The sequence below is a fragment of the Hydra viridissima genome, unplaced genomic scaffold (genome assembly GCF_058129835.1).
Source record: "Hydra viridissima isolate aposymbiotic clone 2 unplaced genomic scaffold, HvirCarnegie_v1 scaffold_3, whole genome shotgun sequence".
Lineage (NCBI taxonomy): Eukaryota > Metazoa > Cnidaria > Hydrozoa > Anthoathecata > Hydridae > Hydra > Hydra viridissima.
In genome coordinates this window covers 19950860-19956859 of record NW_028324302.1, presented here as the reverse complement: position 1 = coordinate 19956859, position 6000 = coordinate 19950860, and positions in this window count along the sequence as shown.

Here is a 6000-nt window from a genome sequence, read left to right as displayed (position 1 = left end):
ACCACCACCACATACAAAAATGATTAAGTTGTTATCAACTGTAATTGGCCAGAGATAAAACAATCGAGTTACAGTTTTCAAATTGGTATATTTTTTGTTCAACTTTGAAAGCCGTCAGTTTGGCGACGTTTCTTAAATAAAATAAAATTGTAATCCGTTAAGCTTCAAAAAAAAAGTAAATTAAGCGATGTTGATATCCCTTAAACTTGGAAAAAAAAAGTTTAAAGGATTATGAAAGCCGTAAAAAAAATGAAATTGAAAACCTTTAAAAATTGTTAAAACTTAATTAGAACAATCTCAAGAAGATATAAAAAAGAGGAGTAATTGATATAAACAGTATTCAACACTGCAAGAAGCGTAATAGAATATTATTTGTGTTATATAAAAGTTATAAATGCGAGAATGCTAACCATTAAACACTAATAGAACATTTTTTGAGTTTTATTATGTTAAAGAATATATTGAGGACAGCGAATATAAGTTTAGCCCTTTTAGATAAACCTTGCCCATTCCTAACCAAACTGGCCCCAAAATTCGCCCTTTCCTAACCAAGTACTCCCCACATCACTAACCTCGAACCCAACCTCCATATACCTAATCCTCACAACACTCTTCAACCCAAACCTCCCTCTTCCTCTTACCCTTACCATCATAAACAAACATTAAGTTAGATAAACAAATTAATTAACAACTACGCCACCCTCACAGTACATCGAAATGTTTCATAACCAAAAGATACTATATCAAGTTGAAGCTCCGAAGTGACGCGATGTAGCAAAGTTATACGACTTCATGTCAAATTTATACAACTTTTTATCAATATAAACGACGGTATCCGAAGTTAATTCCATTTTGAAAAATATTGACAATTTTTTTTTAGGTCACAGGTAAAGAAAAAGTTGGAGAGAACCATTGCTACCCAACATAGAGCATCGCTCAACTATGTGGTGACATGGAGCTCAAGATTTACCTTGATACTGACAATCAGCCTTTCTCGATGTGTGACTCCAAAGATTGCTTGACCACTTTGAATCGAGGTTTAAGGTGAAAATTGGTGCCTGCATGGGTTTCTCAAGTTACCTCTCCTCTATAGGAATCTGCAGATGGCCATGAAGAGCATGTTTGACAATGAGCTTTGTCAATGCGACCAAGTTGCAATCAGCAATTACATCAGGACCTCACGCAACTACGATCAACTCATAGTAGTGACTCTTTATTACAATACAAAGCAGTTTGTTCTACCAAATATTATTGGACTTGTTCCATTCCCCGGTAAGTACACTGGTCAGAACATAGCTACTTAGTTTACAACTTCGTTAAAAGTTTTGAGCCAAAATGGTGTAGAAGCGAGTTGTTGTGTGTGGCTAAGCTTCAAATGACTGAGTGGGTCAGAAATTGTTGCTGATCTTAAAAGTGTCTCAATCACAGTGTTCACTAGCTTATTGCAGCTCTGGAAAGGACTGTCAAAAATCAACCTGAGATCAAGGCTGCTATAAATGTCCATAATCCGCCCGAGTCCATCACTCTCCTAGAGATTAAAGGTAATATTTTTAACTTTTTAAGTAGATACAATGTTTTATGACAAATTATCAAAATTTTACAAATATTTTTTAATTTTGTAGAAAGTTTTCTAAGATTTTACAATTTTCTAAGACTTTACAAATGGGTTGCCCATATCCCGCCCAAGGAAAAGTGTCACTGGGCATGAAATGGGTTCTAAGTGGGCAGCCCATATGGGCTGCCTACGTGGGGCTCAGTAAGGTACCATTTAGTAAAAATTTCTATATACACGATTTTCAGTTAAATTTCTAATTTTCAATTAGTTAAAATGATTAATTATCTATAATATAATTCGTACAGAAATGCTTAATGTTTAACGTTTAACGTCATTTCTTCATTAGTTACTAGGCTTTGAAAGAGCGCGTTTTTCCGTTGCACGCGGCCATTGGAGAAGGATCTCTTATTAGAGCATCTCGCCATCGGAAATTGCGTAAATGCGTAAATTCCGATGTGAGAAATAGTTTATATAGGTGACTCTGATGTCATGCGATGATGAGGAATGGTATCACATCGGAGGTGCGATGTAGTCCGAGGCCGATAGGGAGAATTTCAAGCACTCTCCGATATATTTCAAAATTTACGCATTATCGTACGATATTTTCGCGTAATTTCACAATAAATCGTATTTAAAGTGTAAACTCGTAATATTGTGGTACTTCCGATGTATTTATCTATAATTACGAAGTTTTCGCAAAATTAAAGCAAAATTTTGCAAGCCACCACAAACCATCGGAAAATATCGGAAAATAAAAAGATTCAATCACATCGGAGTCACCTTTATAAACTATTTCTTACATCGGAATTTACGCATTTACGCAATTTCCGATGGCGGGATGCTCTATCTCTTAAGCGAGTTAAAATTTTTTTCCTTTTGGAATTAAATTATTAGTTTAGATTTGGAATTTATTTATTAGTTTAGATATATTACATAAAGAATCATATTATGATAAATAATCATCGCTAAGATCATCTTACAATTGAAGTAAGTATATAAAATAGTTATATATACATTTTTATTAGGTAAAGTAGAAAGGATTTAAATTTCAATTAGACAAAGTAGAAAGGATTTAAATTTTTATTAGATAAAGTAGAAAGGATTTAAATTTTAATTAGATAAAGTAGAAAGGATTTAAATTTGTATTAGATAAAGTAGAAATGATTTAAAGTAAAAAGGATTTTAATTTTTTAAATCGTTTATATTTTGTTTGTTTTAGTTTTTCTTTTTGCAGTTATTTTTTTATTATCTTACTTTTTAGAAGGAAAATAGGGGTATGGATGTTATTTAAAGTTACACTAATTAAGATGCTATTTCCATAAAATGGTTATTACTACATTGAAATTTCTGTGATGCTATTAACTATTTTTGTTCTTTTTTAGAAAATTTAGAAAAATAAATTAAACCTTTGTGCCAACACTGACATGGCATGTCACATGTTATTGTATGTAAAGGTTAAATTTTGTTATGAGGATTACAGTTCTTATGAAAAAAAAAAGAAGGTAAAGAGTATTGTTTGTAAATATATATTTTGTTTACTTTGAATATTTTTAAATTTTCTCGTATCGTTTTTAAAATTTTTGTTTGCACACGTTTATTGTTTGCATATATGCTTTTTTGATATGTATGTGTATCTGGTAATAAGTGCTATGTAGTTGTTTTATCAATGTGTTTTTGTAATAATGTAAAGTGTTTTTTTGCTGTTTGTGTATGTGTTAATACGTGTTATATAATTGTTTTAAAAATATGTTTAAATATGTATATAAGGTATATATTTAACCTTATATACATATTTAAACACATTTATTGTGTTTATAGTTGGTACATATGTTTGTATTATGTTGTTTCTGTGTTTTCCAAATGCTGTGACTTAGTAAACATCTACCTGAAAATCAATTATTGTATTTTAGAGAAGGAGCAGAACAAATGGCTTTAGATCGTGCAGCTCAACGTGATACGCACCTAACGGCATAGTTAAGTTAAATACTGAAAATGAAAGAGCACATTGCTATTCTTATGTAGACATTCCTTATCACTTTATATTTGATAATAAACATTGTTAATGGAAGGTTAGACAAAGGGGTGGTAATACGGTGATAATAAGAATGGATAAAGTTAATCCAATTGGAGAATTGTTTTTTCTTTATCTGTTACTTTTGCAAGCAAAAGGAGCAACATCTAGGGAGGATGTGCGTACTGTTAATGGTATTGTCCTTGAAACGTTTCGTGCAGCATGTGTTTTGACAGGTCTGTTGTAAGATGACACTGAATGGCAGAATACTCAAACTGAGGCGGTTTTAACACGTATGCCAAAGCAAATTAGACAGTTGTTTTCAATTATTTTCACCTTTTGTGAATCTGACAATCCTTTACATCTCTGGAATACATGCAAAGCTTTTATGATGGAAGATTTCATTCACCGCTCAATCCCACATCTAATAGCTGAGCGAGCTACTCTTCATCAAATTCAATAGATTATTAATCAAAGTGGTAAAATGCTGGCTGATTACAATCTGCCTGTTATTGATGAGTTTAAAGGCTTAAATCTAGAAAATTTTGATGAAAATGTTCAACAACTGAAATAGTAGAGTTGTGTATAAACACAACCAGCTGAAATAGTAGAATTGTGTGTACATTGTTCTTTGCATTGGCAATGGGTGCAGAAGTTTGCATTAACTGAAAATATGAGAGTACAAGATGGGGAAGGTGAATTTTCCCAATGGCTACTAAAACTTGGGAATGGAACAATACTGTCAAAGAGGAGGATCCTTTTAAAAGGGTGCATTGAAATACCAAATCAGTGCATTATTAGAGAAAATGAATCAATTGTTGAAAAGATTTTTGGAGATGCTGATCAAAATGATTATTCTAAACGCGTGATTTTAACACCAACTAATGTTGATTCATTATCAATGAAGAAGTGCTTGAATGTCTGCCGGGTGATGTAAAAATTTATTTAAGTGCTGATCAAATTGATACTGATGACCTTAATGAAAGAAATAATTTTCCTATTGAGTTTTTGAACAGCTTAACTCCTTCAGGTATGCTACCTCATTGTTTAAAATTGAAAATTGGTTATGTAATTATTCTACTCAGAAATTTAGATCTCAAAGCTGGGTTATGCTATGGTACTCAAGTTAAAGTTGTGCTCTTCAAAATAATTATATTGATGCAGAGGTTCTGACAGGTGTTTCTGGTGGTAAATGGGTTTTTGTTCCTCAAATTCAGTTGGCTCCATCAGATTCTAATTTACCTTTTGTTCTGAAACGTCGTCAGTTTTCTGTTAGATTGGCTTTTTCAATGACAATTAATAAAAGTCAAGGTCAAACATTTGATTGAGTTGGGGTATATCTCAAATATTGTATATCATAAATATATTGCATGTTCAAGAACTAGAGCATTTAATAGTTTATTTTTCAAAATTGATAAGCATCTCATTCAAGGTATGGTAGGTGAAAAGTGCTACACAAATAATGTTATATTTTTCTTATTATTTTAATTTTTTTTTTCATTGTTTTTGATAAATATACCTGTCATTTAATATGTTTATATGTGTTATAATGTTTAAATGTGTTATATGAAACCATATTTGTTTATAGCTGCATATATGTTTAAATTATGTTGTTTCCATGTTTTCAAAGTGATGTTACTTGGCATTATGTTGAGCAAGATTGATTCTAGCCTTTCTGATTGTCGAGCCTTTTTTAATTATTCTGGAAACACAATAATTTCTTCTAATGTTTAACGTAATGTGTATGGGAGAGTATGCAACCTTGATCTTTAAATCTAGGGTGTTTTAATGTCCTAAATTTGAAATAATTGAATAACTAATATTGAACATAAAAACAAATATATTTTTATGTAGTTATATGTTTAGTAAAAAGATAAATATATAGTTAAGTTTAAATTGGTTTTCTACTTTTGCCTTTCATATTTTAATTTGGTTTGTTACTTTCAATGGATTTTAGGATCAAGTGTAAATATTCTATAGTTATGTGTTATTGTTTTGATGTTTTGTGTTGATAGACTGCTTGGCTTACCTTCACGTTGGTGTCTATTGTTAAAAATGAATAATAGGTAGTTTCATTATTGGAACTTACTGATTTTATTTATTTACTAAAACCAAGACAACATGCTAAAAATGCAGTTTATATCTTAATTTGATTTTTTTTTTTTGTATTAGTATTGTTAATCCTTTTGCACTTCGAAGATACATTTTCGATAAATGTTTATATTAACTGCCATGTCAAAATAGGTTACTATAAATAGGTAAATCGATTTTCAGTTTTTATGTGGTGTTTTTTTTTTTTTTAAAGATTTACGATTGACGCATTTATACGATTTATAAAAAAAAAACCTAATTACCTTTTATTGTAAATTTCTGTCAGTTAAAATGATTTAAATATATGCAATTAGTTCAATTTTTTTTTAAATTTTCTCTATTT